Here is a 14,870-nt window from a genome sequence, read left to right as displayed (position 1 = left end):
TTGCTAGAATTCACCTTCCTCCACATCAATTATTAGCTCCAATTTAAAATGTTTTATTTTTTGGTTGTTTCACCCCTCATGAGACCCCCCGTTACTTCTTGGAGGGTTGTTACATATATGAGTTCAGACATAATTAGCACTGGAAGACATAGTTCTATCATTTACCATCCGTCATAAGATTATGTAGAATGCTCATTATATGTATTTTTTTTTAAATCTTAGGTATAAATTGAGTAGATTCTAGCCATGAAACATCTCTTTTGCAAAAAGTACATACACAATATACATACATAAAACCTAGAGGATGAAATGAAGAATATGGAGGGACATAGGTCAAAAAAATAAATATAATAAAAACATTGGAAAGAAATTCAAAATTTATTCGAGATAAGATTTTTTCTATATATCCACCATAGATATGGCCTCCATGCCATGCAAAATAAATTAGATAAATTGAGGTTGTTCATGACTATCTAAAAAATATTATTTCAGAAGACAATTTTTGTTGTAATCACATTGTTTTGTACATATTTCCTAAAATATTTGTTCAATATTGTATCAATGACATTTATTTGTTCATTTTTCTAACAAACTTTTAAAAATTCGATGTGTTTTTTTGTATTTCAATTCATATACATTTCTTTTCTTTTAAAATATACGCCAAGAAATAAAATTAAGGAAAGACATTAGTGAATGACTACATCTATTTATTTTCTATGGGTAGGGAATGATAAAATGTTCATAACTTGGTTCCATATATTAAAGAGTAAATTTAATATATAATATATCAGACTAACTAATGGAGGCTCCTCTTGTAATATTAACAAAAAAATATTCATTTTACTAGTATTGGAAGATAAAAGTAAAAGTACCAGCCTTAGGGAATCTTAGAACCAATTTCATCTTTTTGAAAATAGAACAACGAATATCCCCAAAGTATATTGTTCACCATGTCTTGATGTTACAAGATAAAATTAGTCCTTAAATAAGAACAAATATCTAAGGGTCTTTTTTGGAATCCTAATACATGTAATTTAAGGTGAGCTTGAATCTTAGGTTTACAAGATAAAATTAGTCTTTAAATAAGATCAAATATCTAAGGGTCTTTTTTGGAATCCTAATACATGTAATACAAGGTGAGCTTGAATCTTAGGTTTGTAAGAATGAAAACCTAAGAAAAATACGTGGAATCCAATGCTAGTATATCAAAGCCCAACCAACATATACACTTGATAGAGTAACAAGTACTTGTAATAATACAAATTGAATATTCTATAGTGCTCATAGACAAGAAATTTCAATAATAATTGATAGAGTCACTCAAGGATTGAAGTTCCTAAGATCACCAATAAAAATCAAACTAACCTTCTATAAGAGAGAAAAGAAAGAGAAAATAAAATTTGATAATGGATGCAAAATATATTATATCAATATGGTCAATGAAGTGCATATGCAATGTATGCAATCAAAAAAATGTACATATGACACCTTTTTTTATATAGAAAAGGTCAACGAATAGGACAAACTAAGACGATGATAAGTGTCGTTATCCTATGTCATATGAAAACTAGAGAATAAGATTGCATGTCCACATGAGACTTCTATAATTATTCCTCTCACTAAGTATATTTAATATGTCAAGATGTATGAAAAAGTACCAACTAGAAACTACTTAGATAATGTGTCTTTTTCACATTATAGAGCAAGTAACTAGATAACAACAACCCATATTCACATCAACACCCCCACTTAAGTGCAACTTAGAGAGCATGATGAACAAATACAAATGATACAAAGATGCAAAGTTGGGTCTTGACTTGTAGGTTAAGTTATGTACCCATGTATAAATTCAATCTCTAATAAATAAAGAAGTGGAGAAAACCTAACAGGACAACACTCTTCCTAAAAAGATAAAACAGACTAAAAAAATGCTCCCATAAGATGTAAAGGAAAAAACACCACGTGAGGGAAAATTCCTTCCCGTAAGAGAGTAGAAGAGATGTCATGAAGTCATTCCTCAATGTAGGATCAATACCAATTATAGATTATAAAAAATGGATTTAGAAGATGGTTTACGGTCATCAAACAATATTCCTTCCATTAGATAGAAATAAAACCAAAAGTGTATAAATAATATCTTTTGATTTTTGAAAGAAATATGTAGGAAGACAACTTAAGATGTATCAAGTCTCTGGAAATTGCCAAGTGTTTCCATTTTTATGATTAAACTTTATCCTTCTAAATCAAACATGTTAAGCCTTTGATGAAATAGATAATAGATAATCTAGTGAAGATATATGCAAAACAAGATTGAAAGACTTAGACATCTCCTCCAAATAATACTAAAAAATATCCATGCTCATATCAAACTATCGTGAATGATCATATAGAAAATGAAGAAGAGAATTAGCATGTCTCACATTAACTACAAAAGAATCATCTCCATCAAAATGAAGATAAATATATAATTATTTTGAGGTCTCCCAAATCTTAAAAGTGGAAATGTCTCCTAAATCTCAAATTGTCATCTCATGTCAGTGTATTTTGAAGACAATGTATAATTTAACACATTGAATCATATAACTAATTATGACTATAGCCATTGAGAAGAACCATCAAAACTCGAATGAATTCAAATTAGCATGGGTTGACCCACACGTATAAACTTATTAGTCCTTGCCTTAAGCAGGGAACTAATATTTTCATCTCCATAAAAAAAGAGCAATAACTTACTTTGGTAATTGTGCAAGATGAAAAATATTATCTTATGCTAAAGTTTTTATTTTGTTTTTATTGAACTATTTTAAAATTTATTAATTTTTTGATATATTATTGGTTGTTTGATTTTTTGCTAGGGTTTATTTTTATTTTTCTCCCAAAAATATTCCCACTATTTCTGACTACAGAGCATAGGCTTTTGTATAGATTTTAAATGCAATAATTAAGGTGGTAGCACTGGCAGTTTAATGTTACGGCATAGCAATAATAATTAAGGCAGCAGGTGGGAGTTTAATGTTACGGCATTTGGTAGTGTGCATGTGTGTATGCGTTGATCTTGCTGCTTCTACATAGTTCTGGCATTGAGCATAGGTTTTTTGTTGGTATACTTCTACAATTTGCTATCAGCCACATACCTTTGTTATCAGATATTCTCTATGATGCTTTACTGGATGGCATCAGTAACTCAAGGTCATTACCAGACTCTATATGCCAGCAGCTTCATCCACAACTACCGACAGGAGCTCGTTAGATACCCTGCTTTGACTACAGGTTTAGCTTCATTGTTTGTCTGATATCATTGCCAGAGCTTAATTTCCTTCAAATCTACAAGTTTGATTATAATATGTGTAAATTTACATTCAATTTTGAGTCCAAATTCTGAGTTATGTTGAATCTATAATCCGCAACAATATTTGGATCTGGAATCGACACGTTTGTTACGGTGTTGCTCTGTTTCATATACTGTTTGAACCCCATCTTCTCTGCTTATGATTTGCCTACAAATTTATGCCCAATATTTTTTTCCTTAAAATGCATCTGAAACTTTGTGGGATCCAAGATTTTTCCCATTTGGGAAGCTCATAGGAATAAGAATCTTAGAACCTAATGTCACTTTGAATTGGAATACAGCTTATCGTCATCCTTTGGCTACGATTTTGTTTAGGAGATGGGATTAATAACATCAGGGAAAACTTATAGCTCGGCACGTTTGTTACGGTGTTGCTCCGTTTCATATACTATTTGAACCCCATCTTCTCTTCTTATGATTTGCCTACAAATTTATGCCCAATATTTTTTTCCTTAAAATGCATCTGAAATTTTGTGAGATCCGAGTTTTTTCCCATTTGGAAAGCTCATAGTTATAAGAATCTTAGAACCTAATGTCACTTTGAATTGGAATACAGCTTATCATCATCCTTCGGCTACGATTTTGTTTGGGAGATGGGATTAATAACATCAGGGAAAACTTATAGCTTAATTTTTACTTTTTACCTTTAGTCGAGTATTTTAACTGGAAAACCAACATTTTTTTGCAAGGAATATGTAAAATGCAAGTAGTAGCTAGGTAAAATGACCTACTGAACATCCAGAATGGACCAGGTGGACTTCACGAGACTAAGGTTCTCCTCTTCCCAGTTGCCTAGGTAGGATAAGAAAGACCTCTTCTTGAATACTATGAAATCCCTTGGCCAGAACAGAAATCGGGTGTCTCTTTCTTTGGTTACACATCTAACTCCTGCCCAAATTAGTTGTCGAGTACATTACAGTATCTAAATTTTTAGGGTGAAGGTGTATTAAATTCAATATGCAATGGTGGTTTATTTTCATTAGTTGGCTATGTTTTTCAATTTATAAAATGCCCAAGGAGAATTCCTCTAAGAAAATAAGACTCTTTTATTGACAGGAACTTGATAGGTCTAGATGTTAATTTTTATTCTTTTACAGAGTCTTTGAGTTTACATGATTCATTTGTCATTTTCTGAATGCCTTTCCAGATTTTTTAACATAAATCTATTCTGTGCATATACTACAATCATCGCAGTTTACGAGTGACATTTCTTAGCGGCATTCTATCAAATAGTTCACTGTACCCTGAGGTAGGGAGGATGTTGGCAAAGGTTGTGCAATTTGGCTTTACACCTGTCGATTGCATTTTCTTGAAATTTTCTAAAGCATTTTCAAGGTATGCATTATATGCATATCGTGCTATCATGGCATTCCATAACACCACATTTCTTTTAGACATTTTGTCAAACAATTAGCATTCTGGGGCTTGATTGGCCTTGTCGCAGTTTGCTCACAATGTCAGAAGCTGCGAATATTATTTCCAATATCTTGCTTCTACACTCACGCATCCTTTATAGTTCAATTAGGGGTCCATATTGATGGATATGGCATCTCTGAATGACACATTTACTGAAGTTTATAGAATGGTTAGGGGAGTCTGTGTTTTCATTTTAAAGATAGTTATTTTGTCTTCTTAGCAAAACATTTCTTCTGACGGATGAGTTCAGAATAATTTATCACTATTTTCCTTTTCTGATAATTTCATATTCCAGAAAAAGTATTACATAGTAAAACTTTAAATCCTTTTTATAAATACCACTTATGTTATTCTTCATTGAAAAATTTAGGCAAGCCTCTATCGAGTAAGAACCTGATAAAGAAAGTGCTATGAATACAATTGTTTTGATGTTTTCAATTATATATTTATCAAAATTACAAACTTCTGAAAAGAATTCAAAAAAATCTTAACTTATTTTTTTTCAAAAGTTATCATGATTAGATTTTTGTATTGTATTGAAATCCCAGTATTGTGCTTGTAATGATTAACTTTTAATACCAGACAAGTTTTCTGTGCATTTGAATTTTGGGTTTTACCGTAACTTTATGTTTTTTTAAAGCAAAGGCACATATTATCTTATGGATTATCAATGTGGTTGTGGTTTTGTGTTGCAGGCTATCTTTTCCACGAGACAATCTTGTAGCCTTGTTATGCTTACTGCTCAAGGTCAGTATTGGATTCTTAAAGGTGCTCTTTGTTTAGTTCTTCAAATATAACTACATTCTTCTCTGTCTATATTCGATATTTCTAAGTTGACACCACTATAGATACAAATCTTCTTAGTCTAGGTCAGTAATCTAGTAAAATGCTTATGAACACTAGTCTAAAGAAACAAAATACATCAAAAAACCCAATTATAGTAGAAACATACAAATCACATGATCAACCACTTATGATATCAATTGATGAAGCTCTAGACAAGGTAAATTGTTTCCGAATTTATTCATTCAACTACACAGTTGGTGATTGCTTATTTGACACAGTCCATGTTTTGCTCCATTGTAAATATACACCTAATGAACTATGTAATGGTCTTGTCGATCATTTCTTACATTGTCTTCACAGTAGTTGTCTACAAGCTTTGAGCTCTTTTGAGCATGAATTACATTCAACAATACTTTATGATTTGTATAATATACATGATAAAAATACATATCTACGTAGAATGAGGCTTTCAGCAACAAAAATCAATGCCAAAGGTGAAGTTGGACTTTGGGGTGACACATTTTGTGTAAAATGGTTAGCACATTGGTTAAATATACCCATATGCATTTGGTCTCTAACACACAAAAAAGCATATTTGCATTTCAATAGAGATGCATGTCATCCTACGATATCAATTCTTTTCCATGATACAAATCCAACCGTTGGACATTATGAACCTATCTTTTCAAGGACAAGCACATACAATTGCCTTCAAAGCATGCAATCACAATTGCCTATTGCATGTTATGAATTTGACAATGCCTGGACTACAGTTGCAAATGCATTTGACACACTTGAACTTTGTCGACCTGCTACAACTGCAACTCCATGTGGTGAAAGCATGTTTGTTGCTATTGCTTTACTAACTGATGAATGATTTGATGCAATTGCTTTATGACTGTATATGGCCCAATCTTTGATGAATGCATTGAAAGTGCAAGACAAATTTGCATTGGCATGTGTTGACATGAATGAGAACCCTACTATAACAAAAAACTATTGCGTATTGCAATTGCAGCCACTCATTTCTAAGATCGGAATACCACATGCAGAAAGAAAACTTGAAGGTTCTGAATTTTGTTTATTATGGCTTTAACACATATTTCATGCAACTATACATGTATGGAAAGAAAGTGAACAACCCAAGGCCAAAGTATATTGTAATTGTACAAAACCAAAAAAAAGCATAAACTCAAGATTTTCTTTCAAGACAACTCATGTCATTGTCATTATGAACCACTTTACAAAAAACAACAACTAATAGCTAATATGCATATAAGGCAACCTATTTTGGTACAAGTCAGTGCAACTACACCTGCATCTACACTGCCTTCTACATTTCAAAAAAACCTAGAGTTGTTACCAATTGCACCAAATTTTGAACCAAGTAATTATGGTGAACAAAATTTGACTGGTTCACAAAATGTTGCAACAAACAATACAACTACTTCACCTATGACAAGCTCACCAGCCCACAGAATTACATCTTTACGTAGTGCAAATTTGAAAGCCACTCGCTCATTAAGATGTCACAAAGCTGCAATATGTAATAAAGATTCACCAAAACAAGACATAGCAAACAAACAAATGGTTGGAACAATAGACATTGCAAATCAGATAAGCATAAAGCCTCAAACAATTACAAATTTTCCTACAACAAAATTGAAAGAGACTTGTTCATTGCGATGCCTCAAAGCTACAATTCGTGCTAAAGATAAGCAACAAAACAATAGAGCCAATGCAATCCAAAAATCCATTAGCAGATACTTGCAAAGCATTAATGATATGCCAACACAACCATGTATGCTTTGTGAAATGTTTCATTTTCATAAAAACATTTGCAAAGCTGACAATGCATTTGTCAATGCTTTCTCTTTACTTTCCATTGCAACCAAAGACAAAAGAATTGCAATAGGGCAGCCCATTTGTAAACAATGTATAAAAGCAACTTTTTTTGGCAAACTACCTTCTTTCGCTGCACCATGCAAGATAAGACTAAATGAACAAATAGACATTGTCCATCGATTGACTTCTTTAGAAGAAAGACTTGTCTCTTTGCATATTGCTTTTGCACAAATTAGACAATTAGGATATAAAAGAGCACAATATGGCTTAAATCGTACAATCGTCAATGTTCCAGTAGATTTTGATAAGGTATAACAAGCATTGCCTACAAAAATAGATGAAACTAGAACAATAGCAGTCAAATTGAAACGAAAGCTAGAGTATGAAAATGTATATTTACAAGGCAATGTTAGGCCTACTTGTGTAATGAATGCTTTAACAAGATTATCAAAAACACCATTGTATATAAAAGAGCATATCTCCATAAATAAAGATTGGGAAGCTCTACTTGGAAACAAAAAGGAACACATGCGCATAGATATTGAAATAGAAATAGATATGAACAATGACAAAACTAAACAAGATGAAGAGCCTATAACTGAATCACTAGTACATTGGTTCAATGATCCGCATTCAATCAAAGATCTTGATACAACTATTATTGAAATTGCACCGTCAGAAGGCTTTAAGCCTCTTGGTATTTTTCAAGACACTTAGAAGAAATGAACTTCCCAACTTTATTCTATGGATCTGCACGACCAATTGACATTACAAAAAATCTATCCTTTAAAAAAATAGAAAAATGGGAGTTCATGCATAAAGACAATGACTTTGCAATGCACATAACGAATATTTTCTTTAAAGCCATCAAAATTATTATATAAGAAATATCTTCATTACAATGGGTGTGCATAAGAAAATCTGAATTAAAAGGTAGAAAGTTGTTTGTAAAGGATGTGCGTAGTCCAACAAATTGAGAAAAAATACTAAGATCTTCGTTAGGCTTTAGATCATTAAGAAGTATTCACACATCTCCAGATTATTTAGAAAACACAAGGAAAAATGTTTTTGTAATGATAAGACAATTAGGACCTCCAACTTTTTTTGTAACATTAACAAGCACATAACACTTTTGGGAGCCATTATGCAAAGCATTGCAAGATATATCTACTAAGAAACAGAAAGAACACAATGAAACTATAGAAGATAGAGACTTAGACTTTCAAACTAGAAAAAATCCAATTCTTTGCAGTCGATATTTCAATCATAAGGTCAATGCATTCCACAAAATGATGCTAGAAAACGATGAGCTATTTGGCAAAGTATTGGAATATTTTTTTGTCACAGAGTTCCAAAATCGAGGAAATGAACATGTACATTTTATGCTATGGGTCAGAGATGCACGTATATATGGAAATTGCAAAAACATTGAAATAGAAAACTTTGTGGACAAGTACATTTCATGTGATTCTTCATTGCTCGATGCAAATCTTGTCAAAATGCAAACATATCATCACACAAAGACTTGTAAAAAATACAAAAACTCTAATTGTCGCTTTATTTTTCCTTTACCTCCCATGAAAAGAACAACAATACTAGAGCCCTTGCCTTTTGCTAACACTGCAATCAAAGATACAACAAGAAACTTCTTCAAGCAATTAGAAAATAAACACTATACAAAAAAAATTATATTTGACAATTTCTTGGACGAATTCAATATGGATGAAGCAGACTACATTGCAATGCTACAATCAACATTGTCAAGGAAAATTGTCATGCTAAAAAGGCACCCAGCTGTTATTTGGATAAATGCTTTTGCAAAACAAGTGTCATCTTTATGGTATGAAAATACAGACACACAATTCATATTAGATGCATATGCTATTGCATCTTATTGTAGTTCATATATGACAAACCAAGATAGAACATTTTCCCTTGCATTTCACCAAGTGCGACAATAATGTACATATGCTTATGATGAAAAGAGCCATGTCATACGAAAACTAGGCAATGCATTGCTTAATTATCAACAAATGTCTAGCCACCAGGGTGTTCACATTGTTTTGTCATTGCCATTGCGCAAATGCTCAAGGAAAACTATTTTTATTAATACTGCGCCATTAGAAAGTAGAGTTTTCATGTTAAAAAGCCCTAAGCTATTAGCAAAGGAACAAGATAATTCTGAAAACATAATGTATGCATCTGCAATAGAAAAATACACACAACGCCCAAAAGCTTTTGACAAATTATCACTAGGTGAATATACAGGTTTCTACTCTACCAACATAACAAAGGTAAAAAAAAGAGAGAAGCCACATATCATACGCTATGTAAAATACAATCCACATGTTGATCATGACAATTATTGTAGAGAAAAACTTATGTTATATGTACCTTTTCGAATTAGTGGAGAAACATTATTGGTTGGTCATAAAACATGGAGTGCAGCATTCAATGCAAACAAAACACAAATTGCAGAGATCGAAAAAATGTTTATAGCACAAATTGATTATAGATGGGGTGACATTGAAAAGTATCCAACAATACGTTTTGAAGATGATACTTACCAAAACATAGATAAAAATGAAATAGAGAAATATGACATCATAACTGACCTTAAGCATACAAGAAATACAAAATCCACACATAGTGCTTGCAACTCATTGTTTGCAGAAATAGCTCATCCATTTTTGCTGAGTAACGAAGAATATTTTAGTTTACGAAGGCAATTGAACAAAGAACAACAATCAATACTGAAGGACATGCTAATGACAAAGAGACTTGCACCCCAAAAACCAATATACTTATTCTTGACAGGCGGGGCTGGCACAGGCAAAAGCTTTATAGCTAAAGTACTCTTTGAAGCAATGATTCATTTCTATGATAAGCAACTAGATAGTGACCCGCTCAAACCTAAAGGCATTATTGTTGCTTCAACAGGAAAAGCTATGTTTAATGCAGGCGGAAACACTGCTCATTCCATTTTCCATTTGCCATGCAATTCTTCAAAAATGCTACCTTTGGACTCAAACACACTTGATAACTTAAGCAAAAAGCTTGACCAACTTCATATTCTACTTATTTATGAAACCTCGCTCATTGGCTCGACAATGCTATACAATATTGATAGAAGACTTCGTTAGATCAAACACACACCAACAAAACCCTTTGGCAATGTCAATATCATATTTTGTGGTGACTTCTACCAAGCACAGCCTATATGTGACACTTGGATATTTGAAGAACCAAGAATAAATAATGAGAAAATCCCATACACATTTTGGATTGATGAAGTCACATGCTTTGAACTGCAAACTGTAGTTAGACAAACAAATGAACATTTCATTTCCATACTCAATCGCACTAGGACTTCTCAACAAACTGACAAAGACATCTCCTATTTAAATACAACATGCTACAAACCACCACCCAATGATCCAAGATTCCCATATTCGTTCCAGAGAAATTCAGCTGTTGATGAGCACAACAAAAAAATGTTGAATTACTTGCCTACGAAGCTCTATGTGTTAGACTCTATCAATAAAAATGATACACCCATTGACAATATGCATTATCAAAATGAAAAGTCATCACTGCCTACCACAATCTATGTAAAACTAGGAATTTTGGTTGAGCTAATTGCTGGGAACCTTGATACACAAGATGGTCTAGTCAATGGTGCTGATGGCATTTTCCAGTTACACACAAATGAGAAAGAAGAAATTGTCTGGATTCAATTTATTGACACCACAATTGGAAAGTTGCATCGTCAAAGAATGCAAACCCTATATACAACTGGTATTTTGCCTTCTTGGACACCAATAACAAGAATTGCTAGAAAAGTCAAAACACTTGCAAAAATAGTCACTCGAAAGCAATTTCCTTTCTAACTAGCATCTGGAAGAACTATTTATAGAGCACAAGGCCTAACAATGGATGCACTTTCTTTTGACCCTTGCAAAGAATATCAACATGGTCTTGCATACACTGCACTATCACATGTAAGGAACATTGAATCATTGTACTTGATTTACAAATTGCAACACCAAAATTTCAAAGTGTGACAAAAGGTGGACAATGAGATGGAACACCTTCGAACACAAGCACAATGGAAATTGCAATACAACCTTTGTTCTACATCATCAAACCATTTTAGTCTATGCTCATTGAATACACGAAGCTTTGCACTCCATGCACAAGAAATAGCCCATGACCATGATTTGCTTAGTGCAGTTGTACTATGCTTACAAGAAACAAGAGACAAGACTCTTGAACATCTTACATTGCTCAATAAAAAATTCAAATGCTATCCTTCATTTTCTATTCATGGCCTATTAACATGTTGCAGAAAAACAACCACATTACAAAAAATTGAAACATTCGCCACAAAGCACTTGGAATCAATAACAACTGACTTGCTGTACTTTGGCATTGTTTTACGAATCACAAATCTCTATTTAACACCAGTTGCACCAATTAATAAGCTACTCAATCTAATTGAAGAAATTATCAAGTCACAACCACCCAATTGCAAATTGATTATTGTAGTTGGCTTCAACATTGATATGCTAAATTAAGCAAAAACAAAAACAATGCTACTTGAATTTATGCAACAACACAAACTATCATTCGTTATTGACATGCCAACAATGCATGCAGACAGTTTATTAGATCACTTTTGGATAGGCAACATTGATATTTCACTTGTACGCTTCACTATATTGGATACATATTGGACAGACCACTTTGCAAGAGTTCTACAACTCCAACTATAACACACAAAATTCTAAATTGCTATTACATCTTACCTAATACCTTCAACAATCAATCACAATTACTTAATACAATGTACAAGTTCATTTTAAAAACTCACTATTGATTAAAAAATTGTTCAATCTTTACAAATACACAATAATTGGCTACTATTCAACCTACTAAATGCTAGCTAAAAGACATATTTTACATCTCTTCGCTTTATTGTCAAATTTTAAAATGTGCTTTCGACTAATTGTAGATTAAGCAAAACAAAATAGTGTTTTACCTATTTTGCACATTTGGAACTTGTATCAAGGTCAATGAAAAGTCATTATCAAAACCAACAATTATCTAAACTACAATTCTGGTAAGTTACAATTAACTCCTCTAATTGGTAATTATGCTTCTTTTTATCTTGCTGCTTATTGACTTTATACATAAAATACACCAAATAGTTACGTAAGTCTGCTATCAAAGATGAGCTAAGTACATGAAATAATAGTATGCATTTTGTATGTCTTTGTTTAACTCTTCGTCTTCAAACAATTACATCTTTTTGTATTAATTTGCATTTGAAAATTTGTTGCAGCAACTTTTGCAAATGATAGCTTTTGCACAAGTCAAAATGGAAGACACAACATCTGACCACAACTTGTCATAAAAAAAATGCACACATAATGAAAATACATATAGCCAATACAGTCTTATCTTTAATTATAGAAAAATATACTTTTGTTTTCTACTATATATTAACAATTTGCATATTAAATAATCTCATTCATTGTTTTGAAGCTCACAAATAGCCTATCATCAAAGCAACCCCCTTGACAATTTGACCGACTCAAACAACAATCAAGAACAAAAAAGGCAAGTTTTCTCCTCAAATTCTAGAAATACATCTCTTATTTTTTTGTGAAATACATCACTCTCTCTTCTTTTTCTCACTATTATACTTCCAATTATTCTCATTTCTTTGTTCTAATTCTATTTACACATACTTCCACAACAATGTACATACTAACCTTGCTCATTTGATTATAGGTCAAAGTTGGAAAGGCCTCCTGCATTAGGTATAATTGAAATATGTACAACGCAATCTGCCATTGCTTTTGAAGGTGATGTACTAGTCTCATATGGCCCTGCTACCAAACAAAGCTCAACAAACGAACCAAAAGCACCCATTGCACATGTTGATCTCATTGACAGCCATGGACAAATGACTATAACAGTAAACATCAACAATAAATTAATAGACACCTTTTTGCCCCAATTATTGCCTTGTGCAAGTGTGCGCTTAACAAAATTCACAGTGAAGAAAAAATCACAATATGAAAGAGGAGATGCTGATTACTGTATCCAGCTAACCACTAAAACAACAATTGAAAGTATTGATATAGTATGCAAGCAACAAAAGCTGTAGTACCCCTGCCCTAATCAATTTTTAATCTCAGTTTTATCTTAGTTAGTTTATCATAATATAATGATTATAGTTAGATGTATTGATTTAGTGCATATCTGTTAATGTGATTTTCACACTAGTTGTATGCAAGTTGCTTAGTGTTCCTATTTCATGGTATTAAAATCGGGCTAATGCTTTCATTAAGTTTATATATGTATGCATGTATGACTCTTGGTTGTAGGAGATTTCAGGTACCATGCCGCATGAGTGCGAGGTTTGTCTTCACCTGGATTTGCAGGTTTGAGAGTACCTCTTTAATCCTTAGAGTTGGATTAGGTGGTCGTAAGACCCTAGTTGACCATAGTCGTGCTCAAGTAAGCATTGCCAGTCGTTGTTGGTATTCCCTTTTTGTTTGGGTTTGCGAGTCGTCTATCTGGATGACTTTCTTGGTTTGCGTGTTTGGTGTGTATGGTTAAATTGATTATTTAGTCCTTAGTATTTAATATGATTAAATATGTGTTTACGCATTAAAGATTATGGACTGGTTTAAACAGGGTTTCGTTATGCGATTATCATTAATATTGAATTGCTCGAGTCAGTTTAGGAGCAAGTTAAATTACATGGTTGATTTTAAATATTAAATGCATTTTGTATATATTGTTGAAAAAGAAAGTTTTGAATTTAATTGTAGTAGAATTAATTGTATCCTGTTGGTTTTTTTTAAATAGAAAGGTTAAATTGAATTAATTGAGAAAATCAATTTTTAAATTGAAAAGCAAGTAAATATATGGATATAGTGGAAAAATAAAGATTTTTGTGATTTATTTTAAATAAAAAATTTAAATCCAAAAATGAGTTTTTGGGTCAAACTTTTCCATATAACCTAGACTTTTGGAAAATTTGAGGGATGGATATTTTTGGAAGAAAAAATAAAAAATAAAATTTTTTGATGTAATCTGGGGGTTTTGGATGGGGAAGGATTCCTTGAGCTACAAATTGGGGCTCTTCAGCAGATCTTGCCAGGAATGTGAGATAAGGTAGGATTCAAATCCATCTCTTTCATTTCTGGTTGTATTGTTCTTGGTTTTTTTTTTTTTTCCTAAATTTTTAAACCAAATATTGGATATCAATTGGAAATGGTTGTTCATGAGGAACTCTTGTTTAAATCTCCATTGGGTGTTCTCAAATTCAAATTCTATTTTAGAAATTAGATGTTGTTGGAAAGAATGGTTGAATTATTGAGTTTAAATGCCCGATTTTGCCCAAGTATGGGTTTTTGTTGAAGAAATTATTTATGGTTTGATATTCTTCAGATTGTTT

The 14,870-nt window shown here is 32.3% G+C and overlaps 1 long non-coding RNA gene across 1 annotated transcript; it reads left to right on the top strand.

Annotated features, from left to right (window-relative positions):
• The first annotated feature begins 3,145 nt into the window (after positions 1-3,145).
• On the top strand, positions 3,146-13,019 carry LOC131856090 (uncharacterized). The gene is made up of 3 exons (XR_009358205.1): positions 3,146-3,270; positions 5,461-5,512; positions 12,944-13,019. It is a non-coding gene; the product is annotated as an uncharacterized LOC131856090 (long non-coding RNA).
• The last annotated feature ends 1,851 nt before the right edge of the window (positions 13,020-14,870 follow it).

Source organism: Cryptomeria japonica, chromosome 6, assembly GCF_030272615.1.
Source record: "Cryptomeria japonica chromosome 6, Sugi_1.0, whole genome shotgun sequence".
Classification (NCBI taxonomy): domain Eukaryota; kingdom Viridiplantae; phylum Streptophyta; class Pinopsida; order Cupressales; family Cupressaceae; genus Cryptomeria; species Cryptomeria japonica.
The sequence above is the reverse complement of the archived record's forward strand: the minus strand, read 5'-3'. Positions and strand labels throughout refer to the sequence as shown.